Source organism: Macrosteles quadrilineatus, unplaced genomic scaffold, assembly GCF_028750875.1.
Source record: "Macrosteles quadrilineatus isolate MER2022 unplaced genomic scaffold, UCM_ALF_1.0 Scaffold_7__1_contigs__length_78375512, whole genome shotgun sequence".
NCBI classification, from domain to species: Eukaryota; Metazoa; Arthropoda; class Insecta; order Hemiptera; family Cicadellidae; genus Macrosteles; species Macrosteles quadrilineatus.
In genome coordinates, this window is record NW_026542600.1 from 69,934,921 (window position 1) to 69,948,713 (window position 13,793).

The 13,793-nt window shown below is 35.4% G+C and overlaps 1 protein-coding gene across 4 annotated transcripts in view; it reads right to left on the bottom strand.

The window, feature by feature from the left end:
* The window catches only part of LOC128998498 (angiotensin-converting enzyme-like), a 38,280-nt gene that overhangs the window by 16,125 nt on the left and 8,362 nt on the right, over window positions 1-13,793 (bottom strand). The window lies entirely within an intron of this gene.

The following is a 13,793-nucleotide window of genomic DNA, read 5'->3' on the forward strand; positions in this document are numbered from 1 at the left end:
GACGTAAGCCACGACTGCGAGCCAGGTAGACTGCTGTCAGGGTGGCAGATCACAGGGAGAACGGGAAATTTAAGCTCCCTGTTTTATTTATGCGTCTCAATCAAGCAAATTCGTCAGTTGAATCTGAATCCGCCGTGCTATAAAGGTTAGAAATAGACCTTTAAGCTCTACTACGGTTATCGTTAGTGTACTGTAGTTGTTGGGTCATACAAATGCAATAATTAATTTCAAGCAAATAATAACTAGGGATAAGCTATTGCCGTAGATAGCACGGTAAACCCTAAACCCTAAACAGTTTTACTTTTTCGATTTTATGTCCCCAGAGTCCAAATACTGTATGTATTAAATCTATCTATAAAATTATTCAACAAAATTAGTTATCAATGTGTGACGGACGATTACTGAAGTTCAACTAAGGGAGAATTAACCACCAGGAACTTCGGACTGCTTACTCTGAAAATATCTTAAAATCATGTTTGTTGCTTGAATACTATTCCTGATGTATAACTTAGGTTTACACGTTTAAACATAATTTTTAAATAGTACCGGTAGGCTACAGTCAGTTCCACCATAACTTTATTGAAAAGCTATATACAAATTTAAGTTACATTAACACCGAGCATGATGTTTTATTGTGGTACTTATAACCCTCAGAGGCCCTAAACAGTTGCAGGCTCTCCTCAAATTTCCAGTAAAAGGTGTTATTAAAGAATATGTGTTATCTGCCACCAGTGTCATTTGCCACCACTCTAGGATTTGTGTCATTTGCCACCACTTTATACCTGGCTGGGTGAGTCATCAGCCCCAACCCTAGTCCGTCGGTCATCACCCCTCGAGGCACCGGCCGATGGACCAGGAAATACCTATGATTCACACTATCACCCTCTCCTGCCACATTTTTATGGGTACAAATTCCAACACTCTCTATAGGAGTAAAGAAATACATGACGGAAACGCTCATTCATATCTGTGGTGTTGTAGTGTCACATAGTCAGTGGTATTCTAACCAAGTATTACATTGTAGGCTACAGTAGCATAATTTAATTATATACATTTTATTTGATTTGCTTAATAGTTATAGTTGTTTTTTCACTTCATTTGTGTAATAGAAATAGCAACAACCATTCGCGGAAAGCCGCGAGCTTTTTATCAGGGATTCGCGTTCAACTTCAAGAGGAATAAAGCAGATGGAACAATAGTTTGGCTTTGCTCCAAAAACAGGTTAGTGAAAGTGTTAGTCTAATTAATTTATTTAATAGATAGTAACAGAGCCCGTTGTGGTTAGATACAACGGCCGCTAATAAAATAATGGTTATAAAATCTATACACCCCTTTACTCACCAATATTAATGGTACAGATTAGGCACATAACTTTAGAATCACACACATAATATGGAACACACTTTAACCACAAATTCAAACGGTGAACAACAACATGTAAAAATACCTCCGCCGCACCAAACCTACCGTCTAAGCGAATTTTCGTTTGCCTGAATTGATTTTCAATTAATCTATTTATAACATTTAGGTCTAACGAGTACCTAGGTTTGCTGCTACAAGGAAACTAAAAAAGTTTGTTTTAAGTAAAATAATTATAGCTTATTATAAAAACAATTAATTTGCCAAGTTTGATCGAAATATATCCATAAACTAGCAAACTACAACATTTTACAATATTTACCATACACATGGGAATTTATAATTAAAATTTTTTTGAGTTTTCTCCGTAACCAATAATCGTACAAAAAAACTTTGATATACTAAATTATTTGTTTAGCTCTTTAAGAAGGTCTATAGAGAAATTTGGATTTTTTTTTATTTGAATGTCAAAAATGAGAAAAACCTATTTTTATCCCATAAAACACCCGTTAAACGCTGTTCCCATTGTTCGATCATGCTGGTTCGCAAACTCATTCAAGTTTATTCTGCCTTACACCTTCAAACCAAATTTGATCAACATCGGAAAAAAATTACTCAAGTTATCGTCCGAATGGACACACACACATATATATTATTTTCTTGCATATATATATATATATATATATATATATATATATATATATATATCTAACTAATATTATAAATGTGAAAGTTTGTGTGTTTGTTTGTTTGAAGTTCAATCATGTATTAATTAATTACTGGACGGATTAGGCTGAAATTTGGCATGGTGATAGCTTACATTCCCGATTAACATATAGGCATATTTTTATATCAAAAATCCTTTCGGGCTCCACCCCAGTGGCTCTAGAGTTTCCCATGTTAACCTTATACTCATATTAAAAACTCATATTAAAATAGAATTAAAGAATTTAGTCAGCTGTTTCATCTAAAAAGGTTGGTTCTATGATATGCAAAGGCATTAAAATTTATAAGATTTACCACTATTTAACAGGATGCAGCACTATTATTTTTTTATTTTTTTATGAAAACAGGTAATTTGAACTAAGCAGCAACAAAAAACACACAATACACAATGAGAACTGTCTGTTTACAGTTATGTTTATTTTTTTTATTCACGAATAATTTGTGATATTTTGTGAATCAATAATAATTTATTTTTTTCTATTGTTTGGGTGAAGTGGTAGAACATTACAGCTATGGTAGATGTGTAATACTATAGTATACCGTAAATTTAACGAAGCAAATTTGATCATACTGTGTCCTCCCTCATTGCAAACGCAAAGCTTGAGTATAACTGTAGTAAGCATTTTATACTAATATGCCGATCCCGTACGAAGGACGGGTACTCTGCTAGTACATATATAACAATTTGAACGAATGGTGTTTTCGGCCTCTGGGGCCAAAATGAAAAAGTAAATCGGTCCCGGGCCTAGGTCTTACCATGAGACCTACGGTAATAGCTACTTCACTATAGGGAAATTCGCTAAAAGAAAAATCAATTAAATAACAATATAAACATCTGCTGTTGATAACACATATTAGATATGCATGATTAGATTACGCATACTGGCAAACCAATTACTGTCATAAATATAAAAAAAATACATAAAAAAATATTTGAAAAGAAATTGCAAAATTTTATGTTTTCGAGATGAAAAATACAAAAAATATTTATATACAGGCAATTCACTAAAAACTTTCATAATTATTTGCAACTCTACACGAATTAAGCTTGCCAACGACCCATTAATTAATAAATCGGTTCAGTAGAACTCTAGATTTAGTTGTAAAAAGATTTTCAAAGTTAAATTATATATAAGTAGATGCATATTGCACAAGTATGACATTACAGTTAAATGAATCTGTAATACAAACTATATCTAAAGCGGCTAAAAGAAAATATAAACTAATAACCAATTTATATTTGAAAGAAAAACGATTGATTTTATTTCTTCTAATGAAAGTGGTTAAGGAAGAAACTGTTATTTGCGTGGCATATAATGTGTATTTGATTACCTAACTTTATTGGGTTTGTTTGGCCAACTGAGGCTTAATGTCGGTAACGGAAAGAACTTACATGAACGTTTTTTATAGGTCACTGAAGTGTGGAGGAATGATCAGAAGCAAAGACGGCAACGTGTTGAGCTCTACGAATCATGTTTGCGGACCTGCGGATGCTGTCGGCATGGAGGTTTTGAAGGCAGTTTCGGACGCGAAGAAGAGAGCTCGTGAAGAGGATACAGCCGTATCGAAAATCTACGCAGATGAGCTGGGAAATCTCCACAACAAGGGATACGACTTCGTCACAGAGATGCCACTGGAGCAAGTTACGAAGAGAATGATGTATCGTAACAGGGCGTGCGCACAGGGCAAACAACAAGAACCCAAGTCATCGGAAGATATTATATTAGATGAAGAGATTCTCACTATGGCAGATGGCAGCAGTTTTTTACTAGTAGATGACACCACGGGGGGAGAACGAATGATTGTATTTTGCGGCAGGCTGGGAAGAGATGCATTAAAAACCAAGAGGGACTTTTTCATGGACGGTACCTTCAAGAGCTGCAGTAAGCAGTTTTCGCAAATCTACACCATTCATGCAGACTTCGGTAGCTCCAGAGACGAAACAAATATATTCCCTGTGGTTTTTGCTCTTTTACCTAATAAAAAAAAAGGAAACGTATATTAGGCTGTTTCGCCTCGTCAGAGCAGCTATCCCAGAGTGGAGTCCAGAGTCGGTGACGGTGGATTTTGAATCGGCGGCCATCTCAGCGCTGAAAATTGAATTTCCTGCTGTTCAAGTACAAGGTTGCTACTTCCACATGAAGAAGTGTGTTTGGAGAAAGGTGCAAGAGCTAGGACTTGCTCCCGACTACATCAGAAACAGCGAAGTCAACATGACCATCCGAATGTGTGCAGCTCTTGCATTTCTACCAGCGGAAGATGTTTCTGAGGGATTCGTAGAAATTACTTCAAGAGCGCCAAGTAATGAGAAGTTGATCGAGCTTTTGGACTATTTTCTACACAGATGGATTGAAAATGATGAAATCCCTATAGAACTTTGGAATGTGAACAAGCGGCGACACCGGACGACAAACGCAGTAGAAGGGTGGCACAACCGAGTCAATAGTTACCTAGGAAGACCCAATCCTCGACTCACAGATGTAATAAATTGCATGAAGAAAGAAGCAGAAACGTCGGCGTGTGCCCTATTGAGGATTGAAATGAACATGGCATGTAAGAAAAGAAAAACGAAGTACCGAGATCTTGATGACAGCCTGAAAAGATGTCTGGAGACTTACGACGAGGATGGTGAGATTATCTCATGTTTGCGAAAAATAGCATGGCTACAAAAGCTTTAAATAAGTACCAACAAAAAAAACTAAACCTAAAAAAAAATATTAAAAAAAAATAAAAAAAAAATGACGACGCCTATGGCTGATTTTAAACTCGCCTTTATGCAATATTTGCATAAAGCCAGTCCAAAGCCTGGATAAAGAGTGATGGGAATCAGTTACCTAATTTGTCTACACTCCTTTAATCTATGATTATAGTAACTAACTATAACGACTAGTTTCGTTGAAAAAATAATACAAGTAATGCAAGTCTTTTTCTACTGAGCCTTTATAAACTCCGAGTATTTCATAAGTTCCGTCACCAAATACAGAGTTTTCTGTTTGATGAGTAATGAATTAAAAATAAGAGTGCCATTTAAAAACTGTTTTAATGACATATTAAATAAATATTTCGTAAATAAAGGGTGAACAACTTAGTGCCACCATTGCTATCTCAGACGCTATTAGATTTTGAGAAATAGGAACTTCAACTATTTTCTTGTGACAAAAAAATATGAATTCCACTTTTTTTAAATCACCACCATTTTCAAATATTGAGGTTAACTTTAAAATTTCTTATTTGACAACTTTATGATGATTTTAGCATGTAAATGCAATTTAAATCGTTTTTGGTAGTTGCATTTCTTTTATAAAACTACATGTTTAGGAGTTACAGCGTGTTAAATTTGGAAAGGAGTGCCTTTTTGTGAACATTTTTCATGACGTAGCTCATGTAACAATAAGATTATGAAATACAGTGGGCTTATAAAATTCATAAGAAATTTGAATTTAGATTGCTATTTTTTGTGTTTTTTTTTTTTAACTTAAAGGAATAATTTAAATAGGCCTAATATATCCTATATATATTTATATATTATTCAATATTTATATTTATATTTTATTATCTTTTTAGAATTTAGATGCAATTTCAAGACATTTATAATTTATTCTTTGCATTTTTTCTCCAAACTTACTCGTTTATAAGCTATATCATGCTGAATTTAACAAAAAGCTACTTTCCCCTAAATTTAACACGCTGTAACTCCTTTACGTAGCTTTATAGAAATAAATAAACTAAAAACGCTTTAAATAGTTCAAATAGTTTAAAATGCCTTAACATAGATATTCTTATACTGTTTAAATTGTTTAGTTTAGACATAGATAAAACATAGTCTATGGTTTAGACTCACAATGAGTGTTTTCTTTTGCCGAACAAGATGGCAAAATAAATTTTCACAATTCACAGTTGTAACTGGAGTTATAAACATGAAATAAACATAGAAATAAATAAACTGAAATCGTTTTAAATAATTCAAATAGTTTAAAATACATTAACATGGATATTCCTATACTGTTTAAGTTGCGATTATGTGAGTTTAGACTCAAAATGTGTGTTTTCTTTTGCCGAACAAGATGGTAAAATTAATTTTCACAATTCACAGTTGTAACTGTAGTTATAAACATTTATTCAATATACAAAAATATAGAAGTACAACTACATAGTTGTGACACATAGGAACGGTCACGGTGGGAATTCCGGGGCGGGAATTCCAGGAACTGACCCTACTGGTGGCAAATGACACTGGTGGCAAACGACACTGGTGGCAGATAGTAGGACACCGTTATTAAAACTTGATGTCATGCATATACATTATCTCTACAAAACATAAAAAATGCTGTAATTCACTTCAATATACTTAACATAATACGCAAAAAAACATGACCTCCTATTAAACAGCAACTTATTCAACAGCAATTCCATGAATTTGCATTTTTATTAGACTATAAGTAGGAATGAACGGGATTGCACTTATCAACAACTTCTGATCTTTTTTCTTGAGTACCTATCATAAATAATCTTAAAGTAATTGGGGAAGGCAGGTGCTATGGATTAAAATAATATCTAAAATTCATAACTACCGTGACTTCCCAAATATGACGAATGTTAGGGTTACGCAGCATTCTAATGACTAATTCCAAGATACCTCCCTCTATGCCGGAAATCGGGGGTCAACAACCCTACGCTATGATGTAACCAACCCCCGTAAAAATATTACACGCACGGGTATATAGTGCTGGTTCTTTAAAGTAAAAGTAATGCATAAATTTATAGTTCATCCCAAACTATGTTAACCACGTTCGCCACACCGCGTATGCAGATGCAGAACGGCTGTTACTGAATTTGCCTTCTTCATCGACATTTTCCGATACTTAACTTGATTTCTGATAAGAATTTTAAAAATCTGCTTTTATGTTTAGAAATTATTAATGTGCACATTTGTATAATAATATGCTATAGTGATACATAGTAAGCAATATAGCAACATAATTGTTGTGTGTAGGATGTGACAATCAACCAAGCAAAAAATATTGACGGAGTTTTTAAAGTTATTTAATACATACGAATAAATGTAATTGTTTGGATTTTTGAAATTAAATATCAATAATAGTCACAGTTATTGTTTAAAAAAAAATAGTGAAAGAAGATTTACCACATCACTTATTGCATTCAACATTACAACATGTAAAACTAAACATGTATTGGACTTCCGTCCCGACGTAAAACCTTGTATAACTTAAGTTTTATGTTTAACTTTTATCGTTAAATTATCATACTATCTTCCATAATACTCAATACGATAAGGGGTTTTCATCATATTAATGCAAAAACAACGATATTTATACCACATGCATTGTGGGTCTTAAGTAACATTTTTATTCCATAGGGAGTAAAAAAAGCTCTTGTAAAAAGTTGTGAATTCCGATTGTGTCATCAATCAAAATTATTTATCGATTGATTAATTAGGTAAAGGTTTATCCTATTGTTGCTTTGTTGACAGTAGCTGGACATATCGATGGTATAACGTATTTATTGTAAACACAATCGTAATAGAATAAATAATTTAAATCACTTTCTAAACAGCTACTTATTTACGTTAGCAGTATTGAAAACAAGTGGGAAGTTATACAATAAGGGTTTCGTCTATATCCGTCGGCCTATGGTCAATCATGTAAATTAGTCGTACACATAATTAAAAACCCCTACGCTTATGTTTAGAATTAGTTTTGTTCATATTGGATCGAAAACAGTTTTACCAATACATACAAATTTATCTATTTTCATATTTGATATTGTTTCAACAGGAAAAGAAACTAAAACAGCAAAAGAATTAAATAGGATATTAACAGTCATAATATACATGGAATATAGGGTTTCATTTGACTGCTCCTTCATTATTTTTAGCTCTTACAACTGTATTTGGAAATTCATTGAAACATCACCAAACAACTTTAGCTAAATATTTGCGTCCCCTGCATATTATAATTTCCATATTCATGTGAGAGATTCCCGTTTCTCCCTCGCCCCTCCCAACTACCTGGCCTGCCGTCGTGGCTTTCGTCCCCAAGATTAAAACTTCTCAACCCCTCGCTAATTGCCGTGGCTTACGTACCCCCAGCTTATAGCGATAAACATTCGTGGCTTTCGTCCTGCGCCCGCCTAGGCCACACTAATTTTCGTCGATGCAGAGCCAAACACTTAGTGGCTGTTATCGTACGATTCAGTTGCGTGGCCTTCGCAACAATTAAACTAACACAATTGCAATTGTACTCCCACGGGCCTTCATAATTAAACTTTCCTCGTCCGGCCCAGCCAGCGTCCTTCGGCTCAACATCGGCTACATGTTCATAAGTAAAAAACATTTTTTATCACTCCTCGCTGAAAGTAACTATTTTCGATAATGGCTGACATCAATGAAAGTAGTTGTTTCCCAAGCTCTAATTTAGAGCGAGGGAAAACCGATCAGCTGATTTTCTCTCGTTCTATACTTTTCATCACTCCTTAACGAAAGTAACTATTTTCGATAACAGCTGATATCAATGAAAGTAGTCGTTTCCCAAGCTCTAATTTAGGGCGAGGGAAAATCGATCAGCTGATTTTCCCTCGCTCTAAATTTACTTTCCCTCGCTCTCAATTAGTTCTCCATTTATTCACTACGCGCGCCAGTATTTTGTTACGGTTTAATTTAATGATTTTAATCAGCTGTATGTATTTTTAAAAGTTGTGTTATTCTTTTATTTTGATGTTTTAACAAAATTTATTGAGAAATATACGTAGGTTTCTTTTTAGAAGACTTTATTTTATTTTGATGTTCAATCAAATTAATTGAGAAATCAAATTGTTTTAATATACTGAGGTCTGCTATTCTGTGTTTGTGTATTTTTGCGTCGTGATGAAAAGTATCGTTCATAACTCGTACCGAAAGTTATTATCCGGCACTTGCTCCATTATTCCCGTCCTCGGCTTCGCCTCGTACGTGAAAATAGCTCTCACATACTCGGCTTCGCCTCGCACGTGAAATTGGGGTTCCCTGTGTTCGGCTTCGCCTCACACAAAAACTTGGACGCGCGACGGAAAATGCCACTTTCGGTCCTAGTAATGAAATATACTATTCCCTTGCTCTCAATTAGTTCTCCATTTACCCACTACGCGCGCTAATGTTTCGTTACGGTTCATTTTGATTATTTAAATCAGCTGTTTTCATTGTTGCACAATCTAAAAGTATTCAGAAATAGGTAGTAGGCTAGTTTGTTTTGCTGTGTTTTAGCATGTGGTGTTTGATATTGTTCAAAATATGTTTAACATTCCTGGCGATTTTATGACAAAATCTTCAGAGATAACTTAACACCCTACAACAGATAAATTCTGATACGAAGAGGAATACAGAAAGTACAACTTACAGAATGTTACACTAAATAAAGTAAGTGACTAAGTATTTAATCATATATTTATCTAAAAGAAGTGTTATCATAATACCATAAATACGTTGTGAAGTAGATTTTCACTGATAAAAAGTGGTCTAAAATTATTGTAATATTACTGATTTTGACATTCTGTATTTGCGTCGTGTTGGAAAGTATCGTTCATAACTCAAACCGAAAGTTATTTTCCGGCATTTGATCCATTATTCCCGCCCTCGGCTTCGCCTCGAACGTGAAAATAGCTCGCACGTGAAATTTGCCTTTCTTGTTTTCGGCTAGGGCATGCAATTTTAGCGCGCGCCGTAAAATGTCTCTTTCGGAACTAGTAAGCCTAATTAAATATACTAATACACACATTTTAAACATAATTTCTTGGTTAAATATCGGTATGGTGGAATATGCTTGGGATCATTAAAATAAGCTAATTTTAATTGTATATTAAATAAAATCGGTCCTCTATAGTTACATTGACTAAGGCTGTTTCGTCCGCAAGATTTAGGCGATCCTACTAGTGATGATTGTGGCAGTTGTTACGCCAACGTGGGACGTGACAACGATTTCGCGATCGAAAATGATTCTGCGGTTTCGAGTTTCGGTTTGGACACATAAACAAAACCCCCGCCACAGCGAACCTACAGTACAGACTAAGCTAATTTTCATTTGCCTTATTAGATTTAAAAAAAATCCTTAAACGTGTTTGATAGTAGTAACAATTATGTTTAATACGATACAAGTTGTGCAAGTAAAAGTTCGTAACTAACACCAGATATGCATATTTTTTTAACGTAATAGTATATTTAGAAATAAATAAACTTGCCAAATTCTACCAAAATATATCCGTGAACAAACTACAACAGTTTACTTTTCCTCCATAAGAATAACATGGTATTTTTAAAACAAAGTAGTAGGGAATATTCTCCGTGGCCTTAAATTTTACAATAACGCTTTGATAGAAACTGATTTTTTGCTGTTGCAAGGAAAAAATTTGAAAAGTTTAAATCTTTCAAAATCCCATAATAGGCTACCTACTTAGGTTCCATGGCCAGATCTTGCTGGTTCGCAATTATTCAAGTTTACCCGCTCTACACGTTCATGCCAAATTTAATCAAAATCGGGCCAAAATTACTCGAGTTATCGACTATCGTTTTAATTCCCCGCTTACCCATTGTTTGTAAGAAAGGATAAATGTGTAAGTTTGCTCATATAGTTTATTATTATTGTACGAGTAGAGTATATATATTATATTTTCAGCTTAAACAGATAAATAAAAGGTAAATATTCATCTCGTTGACATTTCAGAACTATCTAACAACTGTTTTGATATCAGGATTGAAAATAGAATACTCATGTGCAAAACTCAATGATCTTCCCGCCAGTGTTTTGCATCATTCAAATAAAAATTTGATCATATTATATATTATTCGATGGGTTTTGGTTTGATATTTTAATAGCTAAATTCTGTAATGTTTTCAAATCACTTTATTACTATATTGAGGCAATTACTACAAGTAAAAAATAAACTTTAGTGGATGAATTGGTAGCTCATGAAGGGATTTAAACTTAAACAAGTTTTAATAAGTGTAAAGTCTTGTAGACCGTACTTGTCTCGGTAAATCTTCCGATCGACCGATACGTTAAACCCAAACAGTAATACCAGGTAGCAACTCAGTTTACAAACATCCGCATTGAGTAGGTTAAGTCAACAATCCATTGACTACCCTTCCTAATGAACCTGAGGTAGTTATGAGAACCCATTCGAAACGGACGTAGTGTTTATTGTGACACTGTTCTTGGCAGACCCATTTACAAAATTCCCAAGCCATTACGCTCTAAATGATGGGTTGCCGGAATTTTACCCCCAGTCAAAAAGTGACGTTACTATGACGTAGTAGCCGGAGTGCTCTCAAGTTTGTTTGCAGGTGGAATTTTACCCCCAGTCAAAAAGTGACGTTACTATGACGTAGTAACCGGAGTGCTCTCAAGTTTGTTTGCAGGCGGAATTTTACCCCCAGTCAAAAAGTGACGTTACTATGACGTAGTAACCGGAGTGCTTTCAAGTTTGTTTGCAGGCGGAATTTTACCCCCAGTCAAAAAGTGACTTTACTATGACGTAGTAGCCGGAGTGCTTTCAAGTTTGTTTGCAGGCGGAATTTTACCCCCAGTCAAAAAGTGACGTTACTATGACGTAGTAACCGGAGTGCTTTCAAGTTTGTTTGCAGGCGGAATTTTACCCCCAGTCAAAAAGTGACGTTACTATGACGTAGTAACCGGAGTGCTCTCAAGTTTGTTTGCAGGCGGAATTTTACCCCCAGTCAAAAAGTGACGTTACTATGACGTAGTAACCGGAGTGCTTTCAAGTTTGTTTGCAGGCGGAATTTTACCCCCAGTCAAAAAGTGACGTTACTATGACGTAGTAACCGGAGTGCTTTCAAGTTTGTTTGCAGGCGGAATTTTACCCCCAGTCAAAAAGTGACGTTACTATGACGTAGTAACCGGAGTGCTCTCAAGTTTGTTTGCAGGCGGAATTTTACCCCCAGTCAAAAAGTGACGTTACTATGACGTAGTAACCGGAGTGCTTTCAAGTTTGTTTGCAGGCGGAATTTTACCCCCAGTCAAAAAGTGACGTTACTATGACGTAGTAACCGGAGTGCTTTCAAGTTTGTTTGCAGGCGGAATTTTACCCCCAGTCAAAAAGTGACTTTACTATGACGTAGTAGCCGGAGTGCTCTCAAGTTTGTTTGCAGGCGGAATTTTACCCCCAGTCAAAAAGTGACTTTACTATGACGTAGTAACCGGAGTGCTTTCAAGTTTGTTTGCAGGCGGAATTTTACCCCCAGTCAAAAAGTGACGTTACTATGACGTAGTAGCCGGAGTGCTCTCAAGTTTGTTTGCAGGTGGAATTTTACCCCCAGTCAAAAAGTGACGTTACTATGACGTAGTAACCGGAGTGCTCTCAAGTTTGTTTGCAGGCGGAATTTTACCCCCAGTCAAAAAGTTACCGTACGTTACTATGACGTAGTAACCGGAGTGCTCTCAAGTTTGTTTGCAGGCGGAATTTTACCCCCTTGATTATCTGGGTCTAATAAAAATAGGTTTTATATGCTAGGGGGCCGGTGAAATTCCGGCCCGTACACTCTTAGATTTCAAGTTTTGTTCTGATTACATTCACAACTGTGAACAGAGAATTCGATTCCACCGTTAATTTAATTCCACTCATGTTGGGAACCTAAAAAAATCACTAGCGGAATTTTAACCCATTGGCTGTGACGTCAGTTTTGATCTAGACGTAAAATTCTGCTACTCCAAAATGATTACGCAAAATTGGTGAATCATTGGGGATTTAAGGTCGTTGAAAGGATTACAACGGAATTGATCAGATTATGTTTGTTTACAACACTAGTTTCAGATTGTTTAGGAATGTTTTTATTTATTTTTTTCGTCAAACGTCATCATTCCGTTTGGGTCATCTTGCAGAGTGGAAAAGGTCCTCAAAAGGATCATATTTTACTGGCGATATTTTTATTGCAAGTTAATTCTAGCGTCACAGATTTTGTGATTGTTCCAGCTTGGCTGTTAATGATTAGGAGCATAACTCATAGGTAACAAAATAGAGGAAAACCTCAGTAGTGAGAGGTCACGGCGACCAAGGGAAGAAATTTTCTCAACAAAAGGAATTCTTGAGCAAAAGATGAGTTAACCACGTTCTGGACACCCAAAATCTGACGGTTGGTGTCAGAACAACTATTTTACTTCGTTTTCAAACCCTAACAATTTCAAAATTGAACTAAATAAATTTTAATTCGTTAAATTTTTTATTGGACTGTTTCTCTTTTTTAGAAAATATCAAGCACCATAATTACTTACATGCATGAATTATCATTAAAACATCTCTTCGAAAGTACTGATGAGGCTCGATTGCATTTGCAGTAATCTCGCTTAAGAAAAGGCCCCATAAAGCGGTTGGTCCTGGGTCAAACAAAGTCAATGATTGTGTGGTATTCCCTCTCAATTTAAAAATATACCAGAAATAACGGCCACATGGTGTAATGAAAAAACTGTAATAATATCTCGAAAGATGAAATATTGGGGCATAAAGAAGTTGTCAAAGAGCTAACCAGAATGAACAGTTCTCTCTTGCGATTCCGATTGGGATTCTACTGTTCCGTGACCCACGGCTCATGGCATGAGTCAGGCCATTGGCTTTCGATTAGTCCTTTATGGAAGGAAGGCGACCAAATCAGAGGTCATTCCGTCACTATCAAGTTTCCCGGTTTCTCTTCGTCCTCATAACAGATT